Source organism: Marmota monax, unplaced genomic scaffold (assembly GCF_021218885.2).
Source record: "Marmota monax isolate L192 unplaced genomic scaffold, Marmota_monax_Labrador192_F-V1.1 WCK01_AAM20220418_F8-fsc00119, whole genome shotgun sequence".
Classification (NCBI taxonomy): Eukaryota; Metazoa; Chordata; class Mammalia; order Rodentia; family Sciuridae; genus Marmota; species Marmota monax.
In genome coordinates, this window is record NW_026694771.1 from 3253296 (window position 1) to 3269449 (window position 16154).

The 16154-nt window shown below is 34.7% G+C and overlaps 1 protein-coding gene across 34 annotated transcripts in view; it reads left to right on the forward strand.

Moving 5' to 3' along the window:
• Nucleotides 1-16154, forward strand: part of Zbtb20 (zinc finger and BTB domain containing 20) — a 795965-nt gene that overhangs the window by 377646 nt on the left and 402165 nt on the right. For 5 of the 34 annotated variants that reach the window (XM_058572854.1, XM_058572849.1, XM_058572853.1 and 2 more), the window contains exon 1: nt 2011-3306. The exons of the other annotated variants lie outside the window; for them this stretch is intronic. The gene's annotated coding sequence lies outside the window, so the exon portion shown is untranslated. Of the gene's footprint in view, nt 1-2010; nt 3307-16154 lie in introns of those variants that run through there. 34 annotated transcript variants of the gene reach the window in all.

The following is a 16154-nucleotide window of genomic DNA, read 5'->3' on the forward strand; positions in this document are numbered from 1 at the left end:
ATTCGTAAGACAATCCAGTGAAATAGTTACTATTATCTTCATTTAATATATCAGAAAATCTTTACCTATAGAAGTTATGCGACTTGTTAAATGGTGGATGCCAAAGTTCTAAGACTCTAAAGATTTTCTTTTCTCTATTACTATAGGCCTACGTCTGGTTATGGATTTACATTATTTGCTGTGGGGAGTTTGTGATACAATTTAGTAAGGAGCATAGCTCATTTCAATAAAGAAAACAAAATGATGGTGAGATTTTATTGTGCTGTCATTTTGTTGAACTATGAATCCACAGCTTTGGATTCACTAGATCTCCAGATGACAATCGGCAACTTCCTTTGCTTCTCCCTTTGGTTTCAGGGAACGTGTTTACAAATTTTGAAGAAACTGGGACTTGAAATGAGTGGTTCCTAAACCAAGGGTTTCTTCCTTCTTACAAGAGCCTCCTATCATTTGTCTCCATCTTTTTTTTCCAAAACTAAATTCTCATGATTCTCAGCAAATGCACCCTGTAGACCTTTTTTCCCATCATATTTTATGAAGAACTATAATTATTATAATTGTTCACTACTTTTTTAAAGTGAACACAATACATTTTTAATCCATTCAGCATCAACCTATGTGTTTCTCTTATGGGGCATTAATGCCATTTTATATAGCACTTTATAGTTTAGAAAACACATGCCAAAAAAAATAGAATCATTGTTTTTTCTTCAGGGTGATTGAGAAAAGGGACATATCACTCAGCAGTTGTTGCCACAAAGAGTAATGCAGTGATGAGACTGTCCTTCAAATCGGGAGTATTTTTCCATGATAGTGCTTGGTCCTGCTTTGCCTTTCTTCATTTGTACCATTGAATTCACCAGTTGGCACTCCAGATCCCAAGAGCTTTGCTTTGAACGAGGACTGGGAGTTTGTATAAATTACCATAGTTTGTAATTTTGTCACTACTGTTTACTTCATTTGTGTCCTGAAATTTCTATGGAATTTAGAGTGAAATTTTAACTATGACAAAGAAAAAACAGAAAGCAAAGAAAGACAGGAAAGAAATTGTAACAAAAACCCCGGGATAATCTTTCTTCAAATAGTCTTCTGAAAAGAAAACCATAAAATCTTTATTGTGAGATGTTCGGCTTTTGGATTACACATCAGGAATGTTTTTCCTGGGCTGCATCTCTCATGTTCAACCTTCCTCTGGTCACAATGAATATTCAATTTCCTTCTCTCAGATTCTGACAGTTACCAATTTTGATATGTCTTTCCTATTTTTTATTGCTCTAAATTTAAAGTAAGCTAGATGTTTTTCGCTTTCACCTTTTGAAGTTTCAAAAACTTTTCTTGTGTATGTATCAAAAATTACTGTGAGAGGAATGAATCTAAACTAATACTGCTATGTACATATATGAATATACCACAGTGAACCTCACTATAATGTATATCCACAAGATACGAGCCAATAAAAAAAAAACTCTAATAGTAAATAGCAGAAATATCAGTAAAGAAGAGGACAGAGAACATGAAGAAGGAGGAGGAAAGGGGAAATACTGAATAAATGCTGTGGACTGAAATTGAGCTAAAAATTTGAGCTAAAATTCATGCTTTTTAAATTGTGTCAAAATAGGAAAAGAAAAATCACTGTGGAACTGCCACAAATTCTGTATGTTTAAACAAAAAAAAATCATATTTTACATATCTGAATTTTACTAGGTATTTTCACCTTTCTCTTAATCCCAAATATCTTCAACCTTTATTCTTCCCTTTAAATATGGATCCTGAGCCAGGCACAGTGGCATATGCCTCTAATTCCAGCAACTCAGGAGGCTGAAGCAGAAAGATAACAAGTTCACAGCCAACCTGGGCAACTTAGCAAGACCTAGTCTCAAAATTTAAAAAAAAGAAAGAAAAAGAAAAAAAAAAAAAAAATATATATATATATATATAAATGACTGGGGTTGTAACTCAGTGGTAAAGTGCCCTTGAGTTCAATACCCAGTACCAAACTAAAGAAAGAAAAAATAATGAGTCCTGGAAATATAAGTGAAAATTGACAAGAGATCTAAAAGATTAGCAGATAAAGTCAAATTTTTCTGTTCTAGAATCTATTCAAAATTGACTTCCTGTCATGCTGTTTGTAACCTTTTCTTTTCACAAGTATTGTATAGGTAATAAGATAGTATTATAAAAATATGTAGGAAAATTCTACACATGTGTCCCATCCCCTCACCACTCCCCTGAACTGTTGACAAGAAAAAAATATATATATTTCCAAAAGTAGGGAATAATTTGCTTGGTAAATTTTAACATTTGTGTGAATTGATCATGTTTGTGAAAAATATTGAAGACTTATGACTTCTTTATTCCCTTTATCTTCACTTGGCTGAACTAATAAATTTTGAATATAGATTCAGTATGGTCATAGTCTCAATCATACCACGTTTAGAAGCAATGTTCTAGAGTATGTTTCTCTGCTAGCATGACTCCACAAAGAAAACGAAACCAATCCTAACAAAACTCTCCTTGTAACAGAGTAAAATGAAGCTTGCAACAACTGTTTTGAGAAATGGTTTGCACAGTGACTAACCACCAATTTTTCAAACACTGTTGAAGGCATTTTAAGCTGTAGAATGGACAGGGCATGAGAAAAATCAATAAAGGGAAAAGAGCTCTGTCACAGATGAAACCAAAAAAATACTGTTAAGACCAGCTCCCCTTCTCCATGCATCTATTATCACATTCCACTAAAAGGTGTTGAAAAAATCAGCCAGGTTCCACTAGAGCGATAGTGTCCAGACAGGCATGCCTGTAAATAATTAAAAGAATAAACTAGAGTAGAAAAAACAAAATGGAGGGAAAAATAATTAAACTCTGAAAATTTTGAGTGTACTAAAACTTAAAAATCTAGAAGAGGGAAAGAACCTATTCTTCAAAAGAAGATGCTTTCCATCCTTCACTAGCAGCAGAGGATTGATGGTGTGATAATAGCAGCCCTTTGGGTAGGGCTGCTGGGAAGAACACTGTCTTCACTAAGGCTTTACTAGGTGTTCAATAGCCCAGGGCAATATGAGCAACGTCCTTGTTTCTAGAATTGAGTAAACCAAATCAGGATGAACGACACATGGTTTAATAGTTAACTTTTAGAACAAGGGGCAGGGAGATGCTTTTATACCATAGTCCCAGTTTTCATTCCAATCTCATTACTGAAGTCTGTTCTGAGAGCATTTACAGCTTTCCGGAGAGTCTGACTTAGGAGGAATCCTGAAAATGGAAATATAGCTTAATGGCCTTTCTGTCCTGGAGTCTCCAATACAGGTGAATCTGTGATAAATCATGCTCTAGAACCCAAAGCATTGTTATTAATGTAGTTGTTATTATTATTATATTATTAGTCTTTTCATCTGTTAGTCATTCTCTATTCATTTTCCTATGCTAGAAATACGTGAAAGTTTTGTGAATATGCAGAATTGTTTTTTCTGAGTTTCTCTAAGGAAGTTTGTATCTTCTTCTAAGATGGGAATCTGAGATATTTTGAAATATAGTTGGATGTGCTAGTCCAACTATAGAAAAAATCTGGACATGATCTTTTATTTGATAAAGGAACAGAACAAAGGAAGGGAAAGAATTGTACCTTTTGGCTGATTCGATCTTCAGTATTCAGTGTTATTGTATTTACTTGGTAGTCTTTTATAGTGTCTCTATTTTCTCAGAATCCTAATCAGACATTTCCCAAATGACTAAGGGAATCTCCCTGACTCTCAGCACATTCTTCATCTCTTCCAAAGGGGAGTAACCATGGACTAGGTACTAGCATACTTAATGAACAGGCACTTGGGTTATGAACAAGCATTGAAAATAAGAAAATTGAGGACAATTTATGGTAAATATTTAGCTCATGGAACTGTTGGAAGAGTCTGGTATGGAGTTAATGTTAGTATTATAACTAAACTAAACAGCAACAGTAACAACAAACAGCAAAACCATACTTCTTATTCCTCCTCTCTGTCTCCATTAAAAAACAAGCAACACTATAAAAATAGCCCAGCAAACAGAGAGAACACATGTCCGTATTTTTAGTATATGATCATATATCTTTATTGTAATTCTGCTGCCACACATTAACCGAGTTATTTATCTGTGATGTTTCTCAAAGATTGCCTTTGTGCATGTCTGCATAGCTGTTCTAATAGTGTTACTATTTTCTTCATTCTCTCCTTTTATTTGAGCTCTTTATTTCATGCATGCAAAGAGGCTCTTTTTCCAGCCTCTTTACACACATTCACCATTTCACTAGGACAGATGGGTGTTTTTCTATATAATGCCTTTTAAAGTGAGAAGACAGCAAGAATAGATTTTGTACAATATTTTACCAGTATTATTGAAAAATTAGCTTCTGTATATTCTATATACACACACAGCAGCTGCATAAAATGCAAATTCTATTCATGTATGATCTCTTCTGCATTTATTATGGTGTCTATTGCTGTAGCACCTAAGCACTTTATGTTATTTCCTCTTACTATTATTTACTACCTGATCATTCCAAAGTGCTTTTTACAATCAGAGAATTTCATTAACAACCCATTCTCTTGCTCTTTGTTTTTCGGCACCCTTGCATGTAAAAGTATCAGGCATCTTAGTAGCTATATCAGATAAATTACAGTAAAAAGATAGAGTGCTTCTGACAGGAGAGTGGAGGGAAAACCATCCCAAAGCATCTACTAAAATTCAGTTTATGCTTTATAGTATCCAAATAATATTATAGAAGTCTATATATTCAAACAGAAACTCAACCCAAAAGTAAGCACTTTTATTTATCATGGTTTCCACGATTGCAGTAATCAGGAGTGGGAGGTCAGGAACAGATACTGTCTGCACTTCATATACAGAGGTGTGGGGGCAGTTGCACCTTCTCACTGTCAGAGTTTGTCATTCCTGTTGACTCTTGAGCTGCTTAGTCCAGAGCTACAGAAGTTAATCTGTTTGAGGGGAAAAAAACAAACTACTGTTGTATCCTTAGGCTAAGAGGATATGGAGGGTAGAAACTTGTTTATTAAAAGGTTCATTGTGATTATAGAGGAAGGTGAGTGGTTGGTACCTTAACAATTTGATTGAATTAAAATCAAGTTCACAATGGGGTTTCTTTCTCAGCTCTACTCCTTGCTTTCTCTTTGACTCCAAGCTAATTGCATAACCTCTGGTTGACTTGTGCCTCATCTACACATTCAAAGTGAAATTCAGAAATGAGGTTATTAACTAACGAAAGTAGGCTGTGACATTAGTTCTCTAAATATTTCTAGGAGAGAACTTGAAATTTCTGATTTAAGTAGATAGTAAGCAAAACTAACGTTTTATGTACCATCTCATTGTATCTTTATAAAACAACCCTATGGAAGTGAATGCATCAAAATCATTTGGAGGATTTACTAAAATGAACATTACAACCCCTGCCCCCATACACATACTCTGATTCTAAGTCTAGGATAGAAACTGCTCATTTCATTTCTAACAAGTTCCCAGGTGAGGCTGACAGGGACCACACTTTTTGAATCACTGCCCTCAGGGAGATGTACGAGAAAAGGAAATCAAGGTTTAGCGTTCCTTCATGTCATGGCAGTAAAATAGCAGAGTATAGGCACAAACCTAGACCTTCTGACTTCAAATTTTACTGTCTTCCCACTTCAGACATCTTTTCTTCACTTCTACTAGAGACATTTTCACGTTACCTTTGTGTTTTGGATGACTGTCAGTTGCGTTGAGATCCTAAGTAGAACAGTACTGCAGAGAGTGGTAATTGGGTCTCTTCTTCTTAGAACTAGTAGTTACTCTTATTGGATTTGTGAAAGGAGAGGAGGAGGCTATTCCAAATTTTAGTGATTAGTTTAGGTAGCCTTATACTTCCCTGTAGGGAATGAGAGAAATTAACCTGAATCTTCTTATTCATCATAGCCTATAGATGAATGTGAACAGGTTTTTCTTTTCTTGGACTTGTGACCAAATCCTAATAACGTTTTGTAAAAATTTTCCCCATGTATACTACGTTTCCATATAGTGATAATGAAAGAGCATGAAAAGGTGAACATGGTAGGTCCAGGGAAAAGCTATTGCAAAGAAACTGAGGACAATCAGGTTCTACTGCAACCTCACACATACTGCAGTGGCTTCCCACCTATGCTGGGTATCACAGTGACCCAGAGAGCTTTGAGATGAATATCCATGTCTTGGCCCATGTATAAGAAACTTTGATTTATTAATTGTCCTGGGACAGGGTTTGAGTTTTAAAAAGGCTGCACAGATGATTCTAATGTGGAATCAGAATTAAAAACCACTGGCCTAGTGTTTTAGAGTCTGGGTTTTGAAATCAGACCTAAGTTTATATCTTAGCTCTTCTATTTAGTTACTATGCAAGTATAACTTGTTCAAGTTATTTCATCTCTGTTGGCTTCAGTTTTCTCATCTGCAAAATGCAAATAATAACACTTGTAGGATATTTGTGAGAATTAAATAAAATGGTACATTGCAGTATTTGACATAGTAGTACCTGGCTTATGGTATGCATCCATTTCAAGTTAGCTTCTATTATTATTCATCTCAATTTTTTATATGTAAAGTGAGGAGAATATTTAATTTATGAAATGGAGGAAAAATAGCCTGGGATCCTTTATAGATAATTTTCTGTCATCTTGTCCACAGCATCCTGCTTAGTGCCTTTTTGTCCTTCTTCATACATATATGTTCTTTAGTTAAGTACAATCATCGACAGGTTCAACCATTACTATGATATTTTACCAACTGTTACTACTCTGTCTTTCTCCTGCCCACGAATTTGGAAACTTGTAAAATACAACAAGTCCACTGAAATCTCCCTATGATAGGTAGTTAATGTGTAGATTTAAGAAATAAATGGCAGAGCTTTACAAATGTGTTCAAAACTAACATGGTGCTACATTTGATTGATATTTTATTGTCATTATCCACAATAAGAGTTCAATTATTGATAGCATTCATGCAAGAGAAGAAAAGGTGCCACACCCTACTGGTTAAAGATGATTGAAACCTGCTAATTCCTTCATTTCCCCCTGATTTTCTCCTATGAGTATTGAGCCTTTGTGCACAGATGAGTAGGTAACATTTTTTTTTCCAGGCAATTGTGGTTTTATAAGCCTGCTTGATTATCTCTACCCATGTTTGCTAGGTTATACCTTCCATATCATCCTATATCATCAATTTAAAAACTCAGCTCCTTTTTGAAAAAACTACCCTGTGTATCTTTCTTGAAGTAAAAATTATGTTTTTGAATGGACAGAAAGGAATTATTTGACTGTCCAATAATAGTAAAGATGGTTCCATTTTCCTTGACTCATCTCACAGCACACATTAGTCAGGTCACATGCCTGAATTTGGGGATTTTTGTAGCAGTAGGTCATTTGCTGAGCTTTGGGGCACATAAAAGACTATTTGCCTGGCTTTTAAGTTTGTGGATCTTACACTGTGCCTGGCATGGAGATAGAAGGGACATTTTTTTTCCATTAAACTTTTTCACTCTGTTTTGAAAGGAAAAGTTGAAACAGAGTCCCTACTGAGATTTTAACATGTTCAGTGGTGGTAACCATAGGAAATAGGGAAACAGGAAATTTTTGGACAGAAGGAAACCAAGGAGTCCATCTCAGGCTGTCCTCACCTCTCAGATACCAGTTGGAATCTATGATATTATTTTTATCTAGGTGCATATCTGATGCACTGTATTTCTGTAGTTTTCTTTCTGATGATAGGGAAACATTGTTGGCAATCATCATGAAAAAGATAATTCTCTAAACAGTACCAAGTTTCTTCTCCTAGACAAATCAATGGAAACCATTCATTTAGATGCTAATAAGCCTAAATCATGGAAGATTTCATTTGGAAAAATCCATGTTGGTATTTACAGGGATTCTCAAAGGATGTCATGATAGAGATCACATAAACTCCAGTTATACAGAAAAATAGTTTTTACAAACAAAAATATGTAAACACAGAATGTTAACATTTTTCTTCATTAAATTTGGGGCATTTAAATTCACACACACGCAGATACACGTATATCCTCCATCATTCTACTCTCCCTCTGCTCACTCCCCATTCCAAATTCTGGAGACCCAGAACACAAATTTTAAATTAGGTTCCAATTTTAAATAATCTTATAAAGTCGTTTAAGTGAAAGGGCTTACTAAATATATTGGAATTCCTCCTTAAAAACTGAAATACGCACATTTTGATGCATGCTTGATGTGTGTGCACGTGCATGTGTGTGTGTTCTTTTGTGTGTGTGTGTGTGTGTGTGTATCCTTCCTAACCACAGGGAACATCTTTTAAATAATCGTTTCAGTAAAGTTCCATTGAAAATTTGCCATTTTATGAGCATTATTTCTATTCTAATGGTTTCTATTTTCTTTCATGATATAGTAATTATTATGAATAAGATCCTAGAAAAGGCATTTGCCATCATTGTTATAAATAGTGAAATACAGCTAACCAAGTAGTAGTCATGCTTAGCAGTAAATTTTAATATGTAGCAAATTGTCTTCTTTGTGCCTACACTAACACCAAATCTTAAAATGAATTATGAAAATTTAAAATGATTTAAAAAAATAACTCTTACCATTTCAGAAATATTACATCACAAGATAGGCATTAGCATTGTTATTATTACTATTTTTAACTTAACAACTTCAGATTACATAATCTTACACACTTGTACAATTAGGTTTTTCTGTATTCTGTTTTCGAAAGATAAATACCGTGTGTGTGTAAGTTCAGATGAAACATCTCATAGATAAAGAGATAGGTAAAGAGCCCATGAAGTGCACACATTCCACAAGGCAGAGGAAGGTCTCCCCAAGGAGAAGGTTGAAAGGCTTGGTCGTTTGGCAAAAGAATGTCTGTGTTCTAGTTCAGGTTGCCATCAAATTTGAGTTGCCACTAAATGGTTTACTTCCCTATGCACCAGTTCCCACATCTGACTCAATGGCAACTTACAACCTCCTAGATTTTAATAATGATAAAAATAGTTAAGGTCATAAAATTATTTTGAATAGTTAAATAGTACATTACAATTAGAATCTCTAAATACTGGTCAAATTTTAAGTAGGATTTGGGAGCCAATTATTTAAAAAATTTCTCTAGTTCCACATGATGGATATTATCTGAACACTGCCAAAGCAATATGAAAGCCTCAAAGATTTGCACAAATTTACCACAAAGACAGAGCCTAAGGGAAGGGTCTGACTTAAGTAGGACCCAGTAATGGTGGACTAAACTAATAGAAGGAAGGTGAGACACTGGAATTTTTTTTTATTGGTTATTCAAAACATTACAAAACTCTTGACATATCATATTTCATACATTCGATTCAAGTGGGTTATGAACTCCCATTTTTACCCCAAATACAGATTGCAGAATCACATCGATTATTCACATTTTTACATTATGCCATATTAGTAACTGTTGTATTCTGCTACCTTTTCTATCCTCTACTATCCCCCCTCCCCTCCCCTCCGATCTTCTCTCTCTACCCCGTCTGTTGTAATTTAATTCTTTCCCTTGTTTTTTCCCCCTTCCTCCTCACAACCTCTTATACGTAATTTTGTATAACAATGAGGGTCTTCAGGGAAAAGTCCAAGAAGGGCAATAGCTGGGTCAAATGGTGGTTCCATTCCCAGCTTTCCCAGGAATCTCCATACTGCTTTCCAGATTGGCCGCACCAGTTTGCAGTCCCACCAGCAATGTACAAGTGTACCCTTTTCCCCACATCCTCTCCAGCACTTGTTGTTGTTTGACTTCATAATGGCTGCCAATCTTACTGGAGTGAGATGGTATCTTAGGGTGGTTTTGATTTGCATTTCTCTGACAGCTAGAGATGGTGAGCATTTTTTCATGTACTTGTTGATTGATTGTATGTCCTCCTCTGAGAAGTGTCTGTTCAGGTCTTTGGCCCATTTGTTGATTGGGTTATTTGTTTTCTTACTGTTTAATTTTTTGAGTTCTTTGTATACTCTGGATATTAGGGCACTATCTGAAGTGTGAGGAGTAAAAATTTGTTCCCATGATGTAGGCTCCCTATTTACCTCTTTTATTGTTTCTCTTGCTGAGAGAAAACTTTTCAGTTTAAGTAAGTCCCATTTGTTGATTTTTGTTATCAACTTTTGTGCTATGGGTGTCCTATTAAGGAATTTGGAGCCCGACCCTACAATATGTAGATCGGAGCCAACTTTTTCTTCTGTCAGACGCAGAGTCTCTGATTTGATATCTAGCTCCTTGATCCACTTTGAGTTAACTTTTGTGCATGGCGAGAGGAGGGGATTCAGTTTCATTTTGTTGCATATGGATTTCCAGTTTTCCCAGCACCATTTGTTGAAGATGCTATCCTCCCTCCATTGCATGCTTTTAGCTCCTTTATCAAATATAAGATAGTTGTAGCTTTGTGGGGATTGTAGAGGATAGGAAAGGTAGCAGAATACAACAGTTACTAATAGGGCATTATGTAAAAATGTGGATGTGTAACCGATGTGATTCTGCAATCTGTATTTGGGGTAAAATTGGGAATTCATAACCAACTTGAATCTAATGTATGAAATATGATATGTCAAGAGCTTTATAATGTTTTGAACAACCAATAAAAAAAATTAAAAAAAAAAAAAAAACAATGAGGGTCTCCTTCCATTTCCATGCAATTTCCCTTTTCTCTCCCTTTCCCTCCCTCCTCATGTCTCTGTTTAATGTTAATCTTTTCCTCCTGCTCTTCCTCCCTGCTTTGTTCTTAGTTGCTCTCATTATATCAAAGAAGACACTTGGCATTTGTTTTTTAGGGATTGGCTAGCTTCACTTAGCATAATCTGCTCTAATGCCATCCATTTCCCTGCAAATTCCATGATTTTGTCATTTTTTAGTGCTGCATAATACTCCATTGTGTATAAATGCCACATTTGTTTTTATCCATTCATCTATTGAAGGGCATCTGGGTTGGTTCCACAGTCTAGCTATTGTGAATTGTGCTGCTATGAACATCAATGTGGCAGTATCCCAGTAGTACGGTCTTTTAAGGTCTTCAGGGAATAGTCCGAGAAGGGCAATAGCTGGGTCAAATGGTGGTTCCATTCCCAGCTTTACCAGGAATCTCCATACTGCTTTCAAAATTGGCTGCACCAATTTGCAGTCCCACCAGCAATGTACAAGAGTACCCTTTTCCCCACATCCTCGCCAGCACTTGTTGTTTGACTTCATAATGGCTGCTAATCTTACTGGAGTGAGATGGTATCTTAGGGTGGTTTTGATTTGCATTTCTCTGACTGCTAGAGATGGTGAGCATTTTTTCATGTATTTGTTGATTGATTGTATGTTGTCCTCTGAGAAGTGTCTGTTCAGGTCTTTGGCCCATTTGTTGATTGGGTTATTTGTTATCTTACTGTTTAATTTTTTTAGTTCTTTGTATACTCTGGATATTAGGGCTCTATCTGAAGTGTGAGGAGTAAAAATTTGTTCCCAGGATGTAGGCTCCCTATTTACCTCTCTTATTGTTTCTCTTGCTGAGAAAAAACTTTTCAGTTTAAGTAAGTCCCATTTGTTAATTCTAGTTATTAACTCTTGTGCTATGGGTGTCCTATTAAGGAATTTGGAGCCCGACCCCACAATATGTAGATCGGAGCCAACTTTTTCTTCTATCAGGCGCAGAGTCTCTGATTTGATATCAAGCTCTTTGATCCATTTTGAGTTAACTTTTGTGCATGGCGAGAGAAAGGGATTCAGTTTCATTTTGTTGCATATGGATTTTCAGTTTTCCCAGCACCATTTGTTGAAGATGCTATCTTTCCTCCATTGCATGTTTTTAGCCCCTTTATAAAATATAAGAAAGTTGTAATTTTGTGGATTGGTCTCTGTGTCCTCTATTCTGTACCATTGGTCCACCCGCCTGTTTTGGTACCAGTACCATGCTGTTTTTGTTACTATTGCTCTGTAGTACAGTTTGAAATCTGGTATCCCTATACCTCCTGATTCACACTTCCTGCTTAGAATTGCTTTTGCTATTCTGGGTCTTTTGTTTTTCCATATGAATTTCATGATTTCTTTATCTATTTCTACAAGAAATGTCATTGGGATTTTGTTTGGCATTGCATTAAACCTATAAAGAACTTTGGGTAATATGCCATTTTGATGATGTTAGTTCTTCCTATCCATGAACAGGGTATATTTTTCCATCTTCTAAGGTCTTCTATTTCTCTCTTTAGGGTTCTGTAGTTTTCATTGTATAAATCTTTCACCTCTTTTGTTAGGTTGATTCCCAAGTATTTTATTTTTTTGAGGATATTGTGAATGGGGTGGTTGTCCTCATTTCCATTTCAGAAGATTTGTCACTGATATACAGGAATGCCTTTGATTTATGCGTGTTGATTTTATATCCTGCCACTTTGCTGAATTCACTTATCAGCTCTAGTAGTTTCTTTGTAGACCCTTTTGGGTCTGTTAGATATAATATCATATCATCAGCAAATAGTAATAATTTAAGTTCTTCTTTTCCTATTTTTATGCCTCTCATTTCTTTTGTCTGTCTAATTGCTCTGGCTAGTATTCCGAGGACTAAATTGAATAGAAGTGGTGAGAGAGGGCATCCCTGTCTTGTTCCAGATTTTAGAGGGAATGCCTTCAGTTTTTTCTCCATTCAGAATGATGCTAGCCTGAGGCTTAGCATATATAGCTTTTACCATGTTGAGGTAAGTTCCTGTTATCCCTAGTTTTTCTAGAGACACTGGAATTTTTGAGGAAGCAAATATCATGATCAAAATTGCTATGTTACTTGAATTCTCTGTGTTTGACACAAAGGATGGGTTTAAAGAGCTTTTCTGACAATAGGAAGTTGTGGTGGGATAGAAGAGTTTTGCCGTAACAGTCTAATTCTCAAACTTAATTGTAAGTGCAGGTTCTAGGGCCATATCCCTGTGGATTCTTATTCCATGGTAATTCCTGAGCAGCCTGTGATTCTTTTTAGACCCAGCTCCCTTAAGTTTTGGTTGCTGATGTTCTGGAGACCACACTATGAATTTTCTGTCATGGTCATTCATTGCACTATCATTCAGGATATGTGGTTTCTGGTTATAGGCAGAACTGAAGACATTATTTAATATTTTAAAAAACCCCACAGGCAAAACAATTTATTTTTCTCAGTAGAAATCCCATATCTTTGAATTTTTTTTTCTATTTGTTCCTACTAAATTTGCATGCTTTAGCTTTTAGGAAAGAACGCAAATATAGATCTGTTTTGTCAGAATTTTTACTTAATTGGAATTATAGGGTCTATCAGAATAGATAATCTTACAAATTTTGGTATTTTGGGTTCTCTTTTATTTGCATGTGCCCAGATGTCCTCGCAAAACTAAAATGAATTTTTTAAAAACAAATGAACAGTTTCATTTAATGTATTTATCATATGTTGTCATACAAAGATTATGACATCTGATCTAACTGCTCTAAAATCCTTGAGTCCATAAGGATAATCAAGAAACATCCCCATTACTAAGAAATTTTGTCATCTGAAAGAAAATCTCTCTCTTATTCCACATATTCAATTCCCTTGTCATTTTACTTTATAAATAAGTAACAAACCAATTTGGCACATGCCCACCGATTAAAAATAAAAGTTGTCAGAGTGAGAGAAGAAAGACAAAAATATGAATTATTAATTATAAAATTAAGCAGCACAAAAAAGCCTAACTTGAAATGATATCAACTAAAAAGATTTATCAAAATAAAATGGGATGATTTATTCTTTATCATAGAAATGCATTATTGTTATTTTAAATCACAAATATATTTACCATATCTAGTAAACTAATATCAAAGATGATGAAAAGGCATTTTAATGAAAAATTTAAAAGTTATTTATAGACTAGTAGCATAAAATGGAAACATTATTTTAAAATCATATATTAAATTATCATGTTTACTTATGACTATATTCACTATAACATCATACTCCTAAATAAGTTATTTTTCAAATATTCACTGCTGGAAAAAGCAAGAGCACCTAATTAGTAGAAAGGATGAAGTTTTTCTTTTTAGGACTTTTAGAATGTTGCACAGTTCATATTTTAATGGGAATGAATTCTTTTTCCTAAATAAAGATTTGAAACAAATACACATTCAATACCAGTTGATAATGAAATGCAGGTTTTCGGCAGAGTAGAGTGATCAATTCTCAAAAAATTAAGGTGTTAGGAATATCATGAAAATATTTCACCTTGTCTTCCAAAGACAGTTACATAATATTTGTGACTGATGTGTGTGTATGTGCATGTGTGCACACACCATTTGTGATACTTCAGATTTTAGCTTTTTGTTTTTGGTAATTTAAATGTTTTATATCTGATAAAGTTTTATTTGTTTTAGGAAATGTCTTAAAAATTTATTTGGAAACAAAAGGCAATTATGAAGTATTTCCTCAGGTTTTAAATAATCTCACAGAAGTTACCCACGTATATTCTGAGAAATTCTTTGCTATTCCTGTGAATAGCAGTTTGGGTACTGTTTTGCAGTATTTTATTTTAACACTGTAGAAAACTTCCTTGACTTGCGTTAAGTTTTCTTGTTCCATTTGAGTTGGTTTTGTTCATCCTGTCTTGATAGTTTATGCTCTCAGGCGTAATGTTACATTACCATCTCAATTTCCTTGGCAGTGTCTTTCGTTTTACTTTTTAAGTGAATTTAGTGCTCATGGAAGTTGAGAGAGTTCCATATCCAGGCAAAAGACAAAAAGTTACACATCTGATCTGCAGTCATTTTTCACTAAGCCAACTGTTTTGGTTTTGTTACTTGCATGAAATATTTTTCAAACCACTAAGTTCTTAGTACTCTATTTAAGAGAAATATTTGTGTCACAAATTAACTTGGCCCTATGTCTGACAACACAGGTTCTAATTTTAATTTGTCTTGGCCATGAATTTCTAACTTTGACTCTTAAAAAAAATATCATCCTCATTACTTTTGCCATCACCACAAAGCATTTGTTAAACAATCCATCTGTGCTGCCAAAAGCAGGTATTGTCCCCTTAATGCAGGATATGCAATAAAGAAATCTAATATAATAAAAATTTTAATTTATTTTATGTCTCATTCTATTCTTAATTATAGTTCCCATTTGATCAGAGAACACCAATTCCTTTTGTATTACTGTCCTCTCCAGACTTTCATCCAAAAGTGACTCTCTTGGCTCCTGTAGTCTTCAGAGCCTGTCCATTAAGCCTGGGCTTCCCATGTAAATCATGTACATTTCATGGCTTTTCATTTAGTTTTCTTTTGTTTCTTTAGGGTTTACTGATTCCCACCATGTACAGAAGTTTCCAGCTGTTGTCATCAGCTGCTCTCCTTTGGTGTGATTTATTTTTAATAACGTCCTTTTTTGCCCAATTGTGGTAATCATTATTCCCAATAAATTCTCATAGCATTTAGTTCTTGAGTTTTTCTCTTAAACTGCTGAGTTGCAATGAGAAAATATCATAAGCAGTATAATTCTGATAAATGAAGCATAGATGAAGAAATATTAGAGAACATTCTAGAACTTAAGAAAAATAAAACTTAATAGAACATCATTCCAGATGAGGAGAACATACAGTCATGAGTAAAATTAGGTCATAGATAAATTAACCAGAAGAAAACAACTGGCTTTTAGATATTTAAATTTTTTAATAACAACAGCGTATATTTATTGATATCTTTTAATTTGCTAGTCAACATTGTAAGCAACATTAATTCACAATTTTATTTATTTATTTATTTCTACAAATCCAGGAGAATAGGTGTTGTATTATATCCTTTATTTTACAGAAAAGAAAACTGAGGCTTAGCCAGTTTGCATGATTTGCCCAGGTCATGTAAATAAGAATGTGGAGCTGGAATAGAAACTCCAGGTGTGTTCTGAACCTTCACACTGTGATACCTTTTGAGTGACAACCTTTAAAAAATAAACAAATACACATATAATTCTGGTTGGACTACTCTACAGAAAGATCATGAAAGACCTCACTCAACTGAGTCCTGGCTTACACATCAGTTATGAATCCTTTAAATGTTACCATAGAAAAGAGGAGCTCAGAATTTGGAAAATGGATCTTTCTTTAAGTTTGCAGTTTTCAGTCTCT